Below are 17,102 nucleotides of genomic sequence, written 5' to 3'. Positions count from 1 at the left end.
TAAGTCTTTCAATTGAAAATTGAAAAATAAATTATAAATAAATGTCACTGATATTTGTTTCTAACACTAGAGAAAATTACTTCTCGGTTATTTAGGTAGTTATTTTCTCGTACCGCAAATTCCTGAGTCTATTTTAGTGAATTTTAGATTTCAATAGATTTCGAGAATATAATTACATCTATGACTTCTGGATGTTCCTTTAATTTCTATTATAATTATTATGTTACATTTTATATTTAACTGTTTTAATATTTAGCGATATACGAAACATATCATTAAACTAAAAACGCAATAAATTAAATATTATGCATATAAAAGTAAGAATTTAAATTCCTGCTGTGGAGTGATATTCAGCGAAACAGGGTACTATAGACACAATGGGACTATGGAAATCAAACACCAGTAACGCGATACCTTCCTGATCTTACGTTTGTAGCAATGTAAACACCTTCGCGTAGTTTTTTTTTTTTTTTTTCCGATGTTCCGGGTATATAATCCCGAACATGATTCCCGCCTAATAGACTTATATTTAAAAATACGTTACCAATTAACTGGTTAATTAATCGTGTGTCTATGAGGAAGAATGGCTTGTGGATGAAGATTTTAAGAAGAACTGCCTCCTATATACATTACACAATGGGAAGCTTCAAAAACTCATGCATTTGAGGAAACACGAACCCGGTCGGGCTACTGCGATTTTGCGTCGAATCACTATAGGCGGCGTATCACTTTTCAAATTGTTGTCAACAAATGTTAGAGACCTGCATTATATTTGAAGAAATTAAATAATGAAAAATCTGCATAACTGTATATATGTTTCTCGCATTGTGATAAAACAACGGTACCTAGAGCCATCTAATTTCGAATGACGTAATCCTACTGAGAATCCGGGCATGTGGAAGCCCAAATTTGAAATTAGCAGTTTGTTTTATGATCGATTTCATATCTCGTGTAACTTTAACGAATTTTTGATTAAAAATGTTGACGATTTAAAAGCGACCCATGGCAACACTCTAACGGGGGGGACATTTATATCTCCAGCACACGGAACTGTGTATCGGAAATTCTAAAGATAGGCTCATTTTAAAACAATTTTCCGATACTGCTGTTAAACTGAATTTTATGGTTTAAGTACTAAGAACAGGATATTTAATAAATAAAGGTAACACACAAAATGTTAAAAAAACGCCCCTTTGGTAATTTAAATCTGAAACCTTTCAGAATTTTCTTTTTTTTTATTCTTAGTTATTCATTTTTTTTATATTGATTACGTTGACTGATACATTGGTATTCACGAAAGGGAAGGATGCCTCGTAGAGGATTTTTAAGAGAAACTGGCTAGTATCCACGTTACACATGGGGAAAACCATGAAAACGCCCATGCAGCAGCCCGTTCGCCTGGATTTGGACCTGGAACCAAACTACCAGTGTTCGGAATCTTTATTCCTAGTCCAGTAGTAGGCAGAACCCTATAACAGACGCTACGTTCATGAAGAAAATGCATGTACAAAACTCTCTCCAATCCAGTATGCTAATCTCCAGTTTTGCGTAATACTTACTACATTTCTGAACTCAAAACATATTTATTACAATCACGAGAAGCTTTTCACATACATATATAATTAATGGATAGCATAGAAAAATGATGGTAGCGAAGTACAGTCCTCGTGATGGGAGGAACCTGCTAACGAAGATCTCTCTGGTCGAACGTTCAAGCGCCTTCTGGGGTGTTGTTCGGCTGGAAAAAATCTTCAGTTTGAATTAGCCACGCCTCCTTAATTTTCAGTAGTATTTTATAACCTTTGATTTGTTATATCTGGAACGATATCAGAGGGAAAACAAGGTCATTCGTTCGTCAGCTCTCCTGAAATCGAGAGGCTTTGACGACAGATACAATACTTCTCTCGATACTAGTCGAGAAGTTATGTCATTTGCACTGTCAACGGGAACGAATTATTGAGTGTGCGATGTCAGACCATGTCAACTGACACATTATAAAAGCTTGGAAACAGTGACTTGCGAGGACCGCACACACCATTTTCGCACCGCCGCGCTATCCACATAAATCAAGATCTTGATCTCAAGCAACGGACATAATAACATTACAGGAATTTGATTGGCTTATAAGTGCAAATGAAATTTTAAAAATTTATTGTAATGTAATGCTTATTAAAACATGATACTTATTTATTATACAGGTTTCATTCGAACGTTAAGGGTGCTCATACACCTTAAACGCCTTATGATCTTCGAATATATGACTGTTGCAAGAATTATGATATTTTATTTATTTTAAAAGCAATTACTTCCAGCCTTTTACAGCTGACTACATAATATAGCTGCTTTGGGAACTAGTAACCAGAAAGTTTTTGTTGCCACAAATATTTTTGTAATTTAATCCGCTTTGGGACAAAATATTTCAGCATGTTTCCACATCGCGCGCATAATGTTTTAAAAATGGCTGATGGTACATACTTGAAATTTGATGGAATTCTTTATATGGGCACTATCTTCTAACTGAACCAAAAATATGGTGAATATTTTAATATTAAAAAATTTTATGCATGACAACATTACAGATTTTTTTAATAAAATAAATAAAACAAAAATTTAACATTAAATTCTTAGAATTTTTGGTTCACAGTAGTTTCCAAATGTTATAAAAGCTATATATTAAATATGGAATTAAATTATGCAACAGAATGTTTTAAAATGTGCGCGCAAGGTAGAAACAAGACGAAAACTTTTGTCACAAAGCGGAATAAATTATAAAAGTGTTTGTGGCTACGCAAACTTTCTGATTACTATTTCAGAAAGCAGCTGTATTATCTAGTCAGCTGTAAAAAGTTGGAAGTAATTGCTTTTAAAATAAATTAGTTATCCCAATTCTTGCAACAGTCACATATTCGAAGATCTTATACCATGCAATGGTCTCATGGTAGCCACCTTTTTCTTACTCTAACTGCTGTTTGTTATTAATTATACCAGAGTACTCAAAGATTATCTACCTACGGAATAGAACGCCTTCGTGGACAACTTTCTAAGAGAAGTTGACACGTATTCATGTTACACGTAAGAAAGCTATGAAAACGAAGGTCAGTCCTTTTACCAGATTTCGAACCCGAGTCGAACTGTTAATATTCAGCGATCTCACTGCATTACCATTGATGACCCACATGGAAGTATACAAAAGAAAACACTCGAAGGCCATCTGCACAAAAGATTATATCTTCACGGAGAACATTCGAAGAGAAACTGCATTATGCCTGCATATTTGAAAATACGTCAAATCCTCTCTAACACGACCTCCTACGGTTTCAAATAATTTCTTCCATTTGCAGAAGTGGTCGCTTTTGAGTGATGATGCTCGTCACTGATATTTATGCTCTCAGAAATAAGGGTCATTTTCAAAGTCAGCCGTCTTAGTGCAGCCCTATACTACACATCTAAGTATAGAAAGGTTTCTATACTTATATATGGGAAAGTTTTTATACTCGTGATAAAAAAATAAAAACACGAGAAATTTGACTCCCTACGACAAAAGTTGACCGGGATATTTAATTTCAAAATTTACAATTTTTTATGTCATTTTCAACTTGCTTTGAGACTTAGATAATTCAAGTTAAAATAATTCGAGGAACTAAGATTAAATGACATACAACAAAAATGTGTATAATTTAGTAGGCCGTACAAGGAAGTCATGGTGTCCGCGACCGGTCCACATCAGATTTTTTCCATTAATTTTTGCGTTCCTACAAACCTAATGAAATTTCGTGGATTCCAGTTTAAAAAAGGTCACAGGATACGCCGTTAACCGGAGATGTGAAAAATGAGCAATGACCTCGCCTGGACTCCAACTTGGATCTCTCGAATTCACGCCGAGTGTGCTAACCCTTACACCACGGAGGCATGCTTGATGCAGGGAGAAAGTAGCTTAGGCTTTCAAAAACTGAAGTCATCTCTGAATGGGGGGGATTTTCCACAGGAAAAATAAATAAATAAACAGAACTGCTTTAATTATACGAATCTGATACATTTGCTGGTGGTCAAAGAGTCGAAATAAATTATCTTGATGAAAAATTTTTTTAATCGATTTATTAAACAGTTATCTTTTTTTTTGAAGGAATTATTAAGAGATAATAGATCACTTATCTTCATATTTTTTAATCGGTAGGGCACGTACAGAAGAAAGTTGCATCTCAGTAACGATGTTTGAAGGAAGTAACTTTCTCATCATAATAGCTTTCTTTTATTTTGCCTAAATATATAAAGAAGAATGTACGTTTCTGTGTTTGTTCGCGATTACAGTCACTACTACAGCTATCGTCACCAAACTTTCTATCATTATTTTCTGGGTCCTGGAAAAGGTCGACGTCCACTTAAAAAATAAATAAATAAATAAATAATTAAATAAATAAATAAATAAAATCAAAGATATTAATTTAAAAATCTGAATAATGTTAATTTTTCGCCCTCATTTTTCCGAGTGGCAACACTCTCGCCCGTTGGAGATAAAAATTCTGTATTTCGAAAAGTGTTGCCACTGCTCGCTTTCAAATCGTAGAGTCTGTTAATAAAAAATTTGTAAGTTTTACGAAATCTATGCATATGAAGAAGAATGTTTGTTTGTTTGTTCGCGTTATTAATTCACGATAACTTATGATAATTTTTTGCCACATTTAATCGACTAAAATAGAATATTGGAAGGAACTTGAGCTTTTACGACCATTTTGATTAGAACGACTTAAAATCGTTAAAAATTGCTTTATTGTTGCTAATATAATGAGAGAGAATTAGTTTATTTTTCTGTGGAATTCTTTAAGTGGATTCTATATCGCATCAGACTAAAAAATTTATGTAATCTTATTTTTTGCATCGTTACTAGAGAAGGATTACGGCGGGTATGGTTCTCTTTGCTGTTAGATACACTACTCTCAATGAACCTTTAACTGGCATCGGGTACTTCCGCTAGTTTTATATATAATACCTAAAGCTGAGAGGGGGAAATAAATACCGATAGAAAATTACAAACCTATATCTGAGATATAAGAGAAAACTTTCGCGGTGAAAGTTACAGTTCTTTAATTTCCTTATTGACAAGTCTCCCTCCAAGCCAAGGTTACTGCTGCGGTAAGAAAAGACGGACGACTCGTGAATTTTTATGGCATCGCCAATTAGAGGTCAAAAGGCGATCAGTTTACCCGGCGGCCTCGTACGCCGACGAGAGCAGATCGCCCACAACACTTTTTTCGCTCCTTTTTTCTTTTTTAAATGACGTGACGGAATTTTAAAAACCATTCTCTTGTTTCATGGGTTTTCATGGCTTTGTTTGAATAGATAAATTTCGGATTCACGTTCGAGGCTGAAATTTAGTTTCAGGGATATTTCGTAGCAGGAAATGTTTGGCAAAAAAAAAAAAAAAAAAAAAAAAAATGTGAAATTAATTCAGGGAATTTGAATTTATACGACGACTCCGCGAATATAATAAATACAGATACGGGTATAAGCTTGGGGGGACGCCAGCGAAGTAGTACGGGTCAACTGGCAATGCGTTCCCACATTGACTAACCCTATTATTATTATTTTCAAAGCTTTATAAGAGTTTTTAAAGAAAGTTATTTAGGAGATGAATAACTGAACCTTTCTAAAGGATCTAGAGTTTACCTATTATGGTACATCGTACAAATCCACCGTAAACCCCAGTATATATTAAAAATAATGATTTTAGAGGTCATAAAGAGATTACAACGTAATTTCAATACAATTTGTAATTCACAAATTAATTTGACAGCATCTATTTTGATGTATCAAAAATAACAGATAAACATAATGAGATAAATATAGTAATTACTGGTAACACAATGTTCTAATGAACTGTACCAATAATACTAAAACCAACACAATTTTAAAAAACGCTGATGTGTACACCACGTGATTTCATTGCATGGAATATTAAATTAAACGCATTTTTCTTTCATTTCCTTTAAACTTATTGGATTAAATTAAATCTACTTCGTCGATAGCGCATAAACTACAATAAAATAAATGCACTCTTTAAAATTCACTATATTTGTTTACCATAGCTACACTCTGGCGCTAGGTTCAATTATAACAGCGTTATATTTCTTTCATATTATAATTCAGAATGCAGAAAATTTATATCATTTGAAGAATTATCGAATCGTTGCCACATGCTCTATTCAAACCCTATAATAAATCTAAAACGATATATAACAGAAATTAAGCAAATAAAAAAGAAACAGTTTTTCACAAACGATTCAGCGCCACTTACCTAATGCCCATGCGCTACTCGTAAACATTCTTCTTTGTCCGAGACAGACTGACGACAATATTTGCTGCTAATACGAAACATTTAAACACTTATTTTCTCGAATTTCATTAGAGATATATTCTTCATTCAATTAACTCAGTTCTCACTTAGCGAAAAGGCGAAAATATATAAAAACTCAAAATATCTATAGTAAAAATTAAAACATAGAAAAACATAAAACACCAAATACTGTTAAAATAATTTTTAAAACATTTTTAGAATTAGATTTCTAGACAAAAACAAGCAATTCCGCCAGCGTGCAAGAAGACAGAATTTTTGGTGCACAAAACTAAAAGTTTCCTTTTCGTCCCACTTGGCAAAAAGACACTGAAGGTGCAGAAAGAATTAATTAACTATTCCGCTAAGTTTCAAATGTAAACAAATATGTCTGCTATGGTAAAAACAAAAGTTAGGTTTAGTGGCATACATATATATAGTTTTGGTGCGGCCAATTGCAACCAAAAAGGGAGGTTCATAGCTGCATGTTATAGCAGTCCTATATACTAAATTTCAATGTTCTGAGACTACTCGTTTTCGAGTTATACGAGATGCATACGTACGTACGTACGTACAGACGCCACAAAAAGATCTCTTCTGAATCCATTTTGAATCAGTTTTATAATTCGTTTGGGGGGGGAAGTGTCCTTTATTCTGTCCTTACGTGCAGATATCACGTAAAAACGTCGTTCAGTTGCATTCGATAGCGGTCAAAATGGATATTTTCGTTGTAAATTCGGGGTACCGCATCCACAGTACCCGAATTTTTCGTTATTACAGTATTTCGTGCAAGGAAGCAAAAACAGTACTTAAAATGGTATGCTGGAGCAGATTATTACAGTTTATGCAGTTCACAAATGAAATCTTTTTGAGCATATTAATAGGATGTAAAATTTTATTTTTGCACGATAGCATGAGGAACTTATACTTGACAAAGCTCTAAGCCATAGGAAGGGAGCGTTGCGTAATTTTTTTTTAACTTCGTATACTGATGGTTATCTTTGATTAGAAGCTTTTGGAATTCCAGGAAATTGTGGAGAATTTATGTGATTATCCTCAGTTAAGAGGCATAAGAAAGTGTAGTAATCAGGAGTTCCCTGTCCCCACAATATACGGATGTCGAAGTTCGCCATATTTCTTGCGTAGAAATATGTGGGCAAGTGTCCGTATCTGTCGCATAGTAATTTATGAAGAACTGGTCTACAGAGATGCGAAGTTTTCATTGGAGATCGAATTATATGTGCGTATCTCTGTGAAACTTTCTTCCAAAATCTTGCAATATTCTGCAGTAGTTTGTTTTAGCTGTATTTGAAGTTTGTGAGGGGCCGTGGAAGGATGATTTCGATACCATCTCGATTAAGAGCTAAAATTCGATTTAATTTCGTAGTCAAAGTGTTAAATCCCTCTTCTGTTACTAAGACTACAGTAGGAAGTCCATAGTTACGGCAACCGGTAATAAATTTCATAAAACGTCGTTTTTTTTGGGGGGGGGGAATGACAGACCAATAATTTTTAGATTTTAAACTGTAGTACGGTATACGCAGTTAATCCGAATTTTATTTTTTGTCTTTTTTACTTCCTTATGTCAGAAGAGGAAGTAGCGTAGTCACGAAAAAATTAGGTTATGGTCTCTCAAAAGAGTATTCATTTTGACCTTTCCCGAATCCCTTTTGACTATTTTTTGCCTAACGTCTATATGCATGAACAGAATAAAGAAATCTTTTTTTTTTTTTCAAAGTGTATGTTTTTGTGACGTCTACATGTATTTCGTATAATTCAAGAACGATTGGACGTCGAACGATGAAATTTTTTATATCGGACTGCTTTAACATCTAGTTGTAAACTTCTCTTTTATTGCAATCGGCAGCACCCAAAGTGTGTGTGTGTACACACATACATACATACATACATACCCACCCACCCTTAATCGGCCTTTATTTTCGCAATCGTTGGTCGTAGTTATATACCTTCAATTAAAGAAATGTTTCAAACGACAAAAATGTTTTGGCAATGTGTCAAATTTTAAAAACAAAATTCCAGAAACAACAAAATCTGACTTTTAATGCGGTCTTCGGTTTTTATGCGTATATTTGAAAACGTTTTATACTCGTCAGGAAAACATTTAATTACAAAAATCTTGACCCCCGTACGACAAAAAAGAATGGGATATTTAATTTCAAAATTTGCAGTTTTTGATTTCTTTTTCAACTTGTCTTGCGCGATCGGGTAATTAAGTTAGAAAAGTTCAAGGAAATAAATTTAAATGAAGCGCAAAAAATGTGACTAATTTAACACATTAAAGATCTTGACGAAAGTATGGTAGGTAACGCGGCGACCTCTTCGCCTCGTTTTTCGCCCTAGAGCGGGCGATATTTTGTGTAAACATAAAAAATTTTAGACTTAAAAAGTTTATTTAAACTCTTAAAACTGCAAGAAATATTAAAAAAGAACTAAACACTAATTACAAAAAATGTTTTAAAGTACACATATTTATGAGAAGAATCTAGTATTTTTTATGAGTGATAATGTTGATAACACCATAGAGCTGTAATGTACTAGAGAGAGAAACGGCAACCCTGAAGGGGAACAGGAATGCGAACCACGTGACATTTGGAACATTTCCCAAATCGTATTTCCCGCGGATCTTCCTTCCCATTACAGTTCTATGGAGAATTTGTGAGAAGCAAATGTTTTGCGTGTACGCGCATTGTTTCGGACTTCAAAAATGGTACTTTCGTGCTCCGCATATAGATGAAATTCCAGATACGTGAAAGGTGGAGGAGTAACATTTCACAGCTGAGCTTTTTCTAATGTTTTAAAACGTAATTATATAAAATTTAAAGGTTTTTTTATCCACTCTACTTGCCGTTTTCTAACAAAAAATAAATTTTCTAATTTTATATAATATATGCATACTTGAAATAACATTTAAATAAAAGTGTCTTAATATATATGTATGTTTCTAATAACTGTGTTCCAAAAAAAAAATGTTAAAATTTTAGTAATACAATATAATTTTAATTAGTCTAGTATTCTGCTTTGGGGACATTTTTCATACGCCAACAGACTGCTTTGAATGCGTTTGTTTATATATTCTTTGTATGCGTTTGCTCATGCGGACACGTGCGAAGTAGTAATGTATGTATTTAATACTTGGTAATGTTGATGTAACACTGTGTAAGAACTGCATAAAATTATGTTTTTTTTTGGGGGGGGGGACATGAATGACTTTATTTTATCCCCTTTTCTTGCATCCAAATATAACAAATATGTTTACTTTCAATCACGTATTTTCTTTCTTATATCATGTTTCTGGCATTTATTCCAATATTAAGAATTTGTTAAGTATTAAGAAAATAGAAATTATACAGCAGTTAAATTTCAAAACTTTAATAGTTTTAAGTTTCTTTTTAAAAATAATGAACATTATTTAAATTTTACCTTCTAAAATTATTTAAAATAAGTGCGACTACATTGTGCAACGTGCATAATATATATATATACATTTGCTAGTAAAAGGAAGTCTTAATTTACCACCTTTTAGTTTCATAATTTAATTATTTACCAGTCTCTCTCTTCCTTTTAACTTATATCTGCTATATTAACATTCATTTTTAGTTCAATTAATTTAATATCTTTCTCACTTTGATTCGCCTACTCTGTAGTTCTCTGTAATACACCGTATTAACATTAAATTTCCTTTTCGTATTAATATTAAATTTCCTTTTCGTACTATTTTCTGTTTTCACTCATTTTTCTTATGTTATCTATTTTTTTTTATTCTGTCCTAAGTACTAAAAAACCTTCTTTTTTATTTATTTATTTTACTTATTTATTTTTTAGTTTGTTATTAGGTTATTATTTATTATTTAGTTTATTATTTATTAGTTTATTATTTAGTTATTAGTTTATTATTTAGTTTGTTCTCTCCAGTTTTTTCTATTTTATTTTAAATTTTGTAGACGCCGAGGAACATATTACAAAATATTATTCTACAGCATGAAAATTATTTAAATTTTAAAAATTAAAATTTAAAATAAAGTTAAATTTTAAAATAAAGTGTCCAATTTTAGGGAAATTAATAATTTTGGTTGGTGTTTATCGATCTAACCTCTTCTGCAAATTCAACGGCAGCTTCTGCGAAATGACATCTTTCCAAGTTCGCATTTCGAAATAAGAGAAAAGAGAGGAAAAAATTGCCAGCCATGGCGATAGTACGCCAAAGTCTGGGTTCAGTTCCATTTCATGCCCAAACTCCTGCAGCTCATTCCTGTGCCGCTTTTTCACTCGGTTTTGAATGGCGATACTCCGTCTCGGTTTTGAATGGCGATACTCCGTCTAGTATATAACAGGTCTATGGATAACACTCGCCACGGTGAAGAGGTGCATTGCAAAACTCGCATTTGAAGCAAGTCAACTTTCTTTTTTTGTGTGTGCCGCACAAACTACGCAGTTTCGTTGGGCATATAGCTTTTTGCCTTTATTTTCTATCCGAATTAATTTGTGCTTTTTGATGTCTAGCGAAAGACGTCCAGGCGGATCAATTTTATATCGTGGAGTCCGTGGTGCCGAGTTCGATGTACCAGGTTGTGGCTCTTCAATGTCCATCAAATCGTCTGCATATATATCTTTATTTTCACGTGAAACCATATTGAAGGATTTCAAAATTTACTGTAAGTAGAATTTGAACAACCGAACAGCTTCAAACCACTAAACATACTAAATACAAATGTAAAGTGGAGCAACCAGATTGCGCAATCCATGCGCTAGCTAAAGTCGAGATAAATGCGCAAGCTACAGTCGAGATGCACAAGCTACAGGCGAGATAAATGCGCAAGCTACAGCCGAGATAAATCGTAGTACTACGACTCCCGCCCTTAAGCTACAGTCGAGATAAATCGTAGTACTACGACCATCGCCTTTAATGTGTTAATAGGAAGTCGTATCCGTGTTGAATAAGACGTCGGTACAAAGAAGTCGTATTCTAGCCACGTCAGATTTCCCTAATATAGAACAGCGGTTCTCAACCTTTTGACTAACGCGTACCACCCAAGCAAAAAATTGAAGACATTTAGTTCCACTACTACATTTTTCAATGATTATTTTTCAGTTTCTCAATAGAAATATTACAAGAAAATATATTTTGCCGTTTGCATAAGCTATTTGTATTAAATATGCACACATAAAACATTTTAGATTAAAAATGGGTAACCATTTTTATTATCAAAATTTAAGTTATAATTCTTCAATTATAACTAAAATTGAGTGTCAAATTTGGGCCCGTTTAAGAGATATCAGTTTCTTCGTCTGGTTTTATTTCATAGAATTTTAACCATAAATTAGGAACCACTTTTAATTTTTATTCTGTATTTATTTTTCAAATATAACAGGAAACACAATTCTTGTTTACACAAATAGTTTGTGCCAAAAGATAATAATAATTTAATAGCTTTATTTGACATGTCTTTAAATGTTTTTCTTTTGGTACAGCCAAATGTTAACAAGTGTTATTTTTGAAATCTTCGGTTAAGGAATTTCCATCAAGTGTTCTTTTTCTTCACGATTTTTTTTTATTTAATAGTACTTTGTTTCTTTGCGTACTATCTATTTTTTTCCTGCGTACCTCCGGTTGAGAACCGCCGATTTAGAATAAACACTAGAGCAGTCTTCAAGGACCACAACTTGCGAAATGACGCTTTAAACTGAAGGAAAATATTTAGTTTGATTAAGAGTTAATGTTTAGTCAAAGGAACTTCCAGTCTCGTTTTGCCCTACGCTTTCCTGCCAGGACGCTAATCGGAGAGCGCGCGTGTATTCAGATTGATGGGGAAAGAAATGCTATTTCAGCGAAGATTTCGGAAGGCCATTTTAGAAACTGTTATGCCTGCTTGAAGGCCAAGTTGTTATTTTGAATTTCGAGCGATTTGATTCTGTGGCGCTGAGTGCTTCTAGCCACGAAGCTCGTTTCCGCCGGCTTGTACGAGTCAGAGCCTTCCTGCACGTTAATTTATCCTGTGAGCTGTTAAGCTAAATTAATTACATTTTTAAGTTCAAGACTATCTGTTTAGCTTTAAGCCCAGGTAGGGCCATCTATGCAATCATATTGGATTGAATATTAAATAAAGGGTGCTTTACACCCTTCTTCTGACTTTTCTGTTGTCTTAAGACCCACGGATAATTCCTCATTCAGGCCTTCTAGAGCTTGTTAGTTTTTGCTACCTAAGAGAACGAGTCTTTAAAAAATGGTTCACTTTGTTAACCAGTTAACTGTGATTGACGAGTATACTTTTTATAGAGAAGCGACTCGATTTTGTGTATTGACGAGTATAATCATCATGCGTATATTATGTTAATGAAATGGAAAGAAAAGAGGGAGGTTTATTTAATAAGTACTGTACATAACGACAACGTAATAGAAACAGAGGAAAAATAATAACAAAGAAACCGGAGCTAGTGATTGATTATAATAAAATATGTGTGGAGTAGATATGAGCAATGGAATTATCATAGTGTACTTCATAGCAAGAAAACGACTCAAAAAGTACTACAGAAAGATATTTCTCCATTTCTTAGACATTACGTGTCTGAATGCATTCATATTATATATAAAAATAATGGAACATTATTGTCAATCAACTTTTTGCTCAAATGTATTGGACACTTTTGCGACGTATCCAATTGAATGAAATAAATTGACACAAACTCGCCCATTTAGACCTAATATAAGCCAATTAGGCGAGAATCATGTTCCGGATTATATACGCGGAACATCGAAAAAAAAAACCCTACGCGAAGGTGTTCGCATTGCTACACACGTAAGATCAGGAAGGAACCGCGTTACTGGTGTTCTATTTGCAAAATTCCATTTGTATAGTACTCTGTTTCGCTGAATATCACTCCACAGCAGGAATTTAAATTCTTACTTTTATATGTATAATATTTAATTTAATTGATTACGTTTTTAGCTTAATATGTATGCAATATATGCTTATGTTAACCAATAAGTAAATATTAGTAATAAAATTTTCAATTTTATAAAATAAACCCATCTTTTTCATCCAGTATCTTACCAGCGCAACTTACTCTGTGATTGACGAATATACTCGTCATGAATCGATTCTAGCGACACAAAACTGTGCGCACTCTTAAACGAGGGCGTCACAGTTAACTGGTTAAGCTGATGAGGAACGCGCTTCTACAGTATTGAACTCAACTGGCATGCTCAAATGGTAACAACGTGATCTTGTGTTTCCAGTTTTAATGTGTAAGTGACAGGATTTCATCGCTTACTAGAAAAAATACATTCTTTTGGTGACTTAAAAAACCAGTGTTTCTTGAAACAGCGACCTTAGAGATATTACCGTAGTGTCGACAGAGTGTTTTTTGTTTACTTTATAGCTGAATGCGCTACTTTAACGTAAAATGTTTGAATTTTAGTCGATTATGTTGTTTATCAGTTTGCCAACACGAGTGTTCTTACAGATCTATTGTGGCATTTAACTACGATGAAGAGGATGACAGAGCATCGAGTACAGTAACAAAACAGGCAAAAAGAAAGATAAGTATCGTTGACAAACAAAGATAACAAACCTAAGCTAATTGCTCATCAACCGTTTAATGGGAACGATGAGACCATTGCTCCACAGCTCTCGTGAAACTGTGGGTTAGGAACAAGACGAAGGCTTATCTTTGTTTTGGGAAACAGTAAGTTTTCTCTGTCTAGCATGGCAACCTTCTTTTGTGATTGCTACAAATTCTGTTGAAAATTGTCTCAGGAAAATAAACCAGTACTAGCTGTTGCAGCCACTATCGCTTAGGTCTCATTCATTGTACACCAATACAAAAATGATTTACCAATTTACTCGAGTGTTTTCTACTTTTATTTACTAACTCGAACGGCGTTAGCCCAAAAGGGCTATTAATTTCGTTTTGGCATATTGCGTTGATTCACTATAACGGGCGAATCGCTTTTTAAACTGTTACCAACAAATATTAGAGCTCTGTATTGTATTAAAAGAAATTAAATAATGAAGAATCTGCATAAATGTACATATGTTTCTCGCATTGTGATAAAACAACGGTACCTAGAGCCATCCAATTTCGTATAATGTGCGTCTCCACCCGAATATGGGCATCTGGAAGCCCGAATTTGGAATTTGATGTATTACCTATTTCGTATTTCGTAAAGCATTCATGAATGTTTGATTAAGAAACTCAACGATTTTAAAGCGAGCAATGGCAAAAATATACGAAAAAAAAAAAAAGCATTTTTATTTATAGCCCGCGAGAGTACAACGGAAATTCTAAAGATATGCTGTTTTGCTGTTTTCAAATATTTTGGCATATTGCTGCCGAATTGAATTTTGTGTGTTTCAAGTGCGAAGAACATGATATCTAATCAATAAATGTAACACACAAAACGTTAAAAATGAGCCTGATATAACTATTAATTTCGTAATAGTAATAGTACAGATATCTTTTTGAGCGTGATATAAAACCTGATTCAGATTTTATACTAATATATCATTTCTTCTCTATTGTAAACCTTGCTTATTGTAAAATAAATATCAAAATATTCCTTATAATAAAATAATTTGTTATAAAAACGTTAATTTGTAACTGATTCATTGAAATGTTTTGGCAAGCAATATTTCATGTCAATTCTTTGATTTAAATTATAATACATCACAATGATTATCGTCTGCATTTGGAAATATTTACTTGCTTTGCAAAATGTATTAAAATATCCATATTTGAAGTGACTACGGCCAGTCGCTAGAAATTAACGTCAAATTTTGTTAGAAATTTAATAATTCATCTTTTTAAAGATGGTAATAGTTCCAGATATCTAAAAATTACTTGACGATAAGCGTTCAACTATCTTTGGTGTTATAAAGCACAGGAAACTGCGTGGAACTGTTGAAAATGCGTTGTAGTCAAGAGCCACGTTCCAAGCTAACACTGAGGAATAGAAGATTTGTCATGTGAAATTCAAACAACACCGCAAATTTAATGCTGTAAAACCAGTGTATTTAAAAGAACGATTTGCAATAAATAATTTGAGTCTGAAGCATATAAGAGAGTCATTTACGGCACATGTGTACAGTGAGCGATCAATACGAAGGAAATTCTTCGTTAACAAGAAAACAGAAAACACGACTGAAATTCGCAAAATTTATAATAAGCTTGAAAAAATAATATATTTGCTAAAAGTAACGATTTAATATATTTGTGTATGTTCAATAGACGAATTAATATATGGTAAAAGCCGAATTAAGAACTGAATTCGAGAAACCTATTGCCTAGTGTTACGCACGGGGTTAGAGACATAATGGTTTGGGCATGTTTCCCTGCCTTTTGAAAAAGAAATTTACTGTTCGTCGAAAATAATTTGGAATTAATATATATATATTCTTAATGAAAAATTGAAAGCACCTGAAAGCAAAATTTGAATGCAACATATATTCAAGTTTTATCAAGACAACGATCCTAAAAAATACAGCCGTAAATATTCGCTTGTATTGACTATACAAGTGGCTTTAATTATGCGGCAAGTGGGCGTTTATTCTCATTAGGTAAAGGGGCGAGCCTTTTTTTTTTTTTTTTTTTCTTCTTTTGATAGACAACGCAATGACACCCTGTTATCAGCTTGAACGGTCTGTAAACTTCGCACACCGATAAAATCTGCAAAGCCGCAAAGAAGGGTGCTTAGCTTGAACACTCCCGCCCACTCTTATGCCAGTCTGAAGCAACAGCGATTCCACTGTTCAGACGTGCTTTTGCGTGCACTTGTAACAGATAACGACGGAAAGCACAAAAAAAAAAAAAAAAAAAAAAAAAAAGTGGGGCACGGGTGTTAATCTTGGAGATTTCTCCAACAGCCTCTTGAATCGCACTCCCTGGCTAATTAGACGAACGAAGACGCTGAAGAGGCAGTTCTTGCGCTCAAAAGCTAGCATTTGCGGAAAGGAATACGTAGGGGGAAAAGAGCTTTTAAAGGTGGTTGAACTTTCTAGAAATGTTTAAAGCTAAGTGGAAAGAAATGTCAAAACTGACATGATTGATTTTTATTTCAGTGACACCAAAAAACTGAATAAATGTTTCGATAAATTTTATCCTTTAATATGAAAATATGCCGCCCAGATGGTATGGTAGTTAGAAGAGCCGATTGCGAGACCAAAGGGCCCAGGTTTGAATACCGGAGAAGGCATGGTTGTTAACTGTCGGTCCCTTCATAGGAGGCAAAGGTGGCCCACCTAGTAGGTGCCTCCAAAATAAAGTGACCACCACTTCTGACCTTAGCTGTGACCAAGCCGAAGGTGGCTGCAGGTCCACCATTGGGGGGGGGATATGGAAATACTTATAATCTGTGAATCTATGAATTAAATAAATGTTGTAACTTATATATATATGTGTGTGTATATATTGTTGCATGCATACGGATTTGTCATGAATTGAATGCACAAGTCCGATGAAAAATGAATAAAATTTATTATTACCACAACAAATAAAACAAAATGCTTAAATTTCCTCAGATATTCGTACAATATCCCAATATCTCACAGTAGTTATCTTTTAAGCTACTAAAAACGTTCAACAGACCTAATTCAAAACAGAGAAACGTAGAGAAAGCTAATCCGATCGCGAAATCGCTACAGTAAACAACAGCAGTTTTCTAAACAAACTCATAAAACAACTGAATTGAGGTGTTTTGATGCCTCTTTTATAAGATTTTTTAAATGCACGAGAACTTTCTCGATTTTTCCCGAAAAGC

General features: G+C 33.8%; 1 protein-coding gene across 2 annotated transcripts in view; it reads right to left on the bottom strand.

The window, feature by feature from the left end:
* Positions 1 to 17,102, bottom strand: part of LOC118181714 (uncharacterized) — a 307,120-nt gene that overhangs the window by 200,759 nt on the left and 89,259 nt on the right. The window lies entirely within an intron of this gene.

Source organism: Stegodyphus dumicola, chromosome 3 (genome assembly GCF_044657685.1).
Source record: "Stegodyphus dumicola isolate Sdum_Otavi_A_Nest chromosome 3, ASM4465768v1".
Taxonomy (NCBI): domain Eukaryota; kingdom Metazoa; phylum Arthropoda; class Arachnida; order Araneae; family Eresidae; genus Stegodyphus; species Stegodyphus dumicola.
The sequence above is the reverse complement of the archived record's forward strand: the minus strand, read 5'-3'. Positions and strand labels throughout refer to the sequence as shown.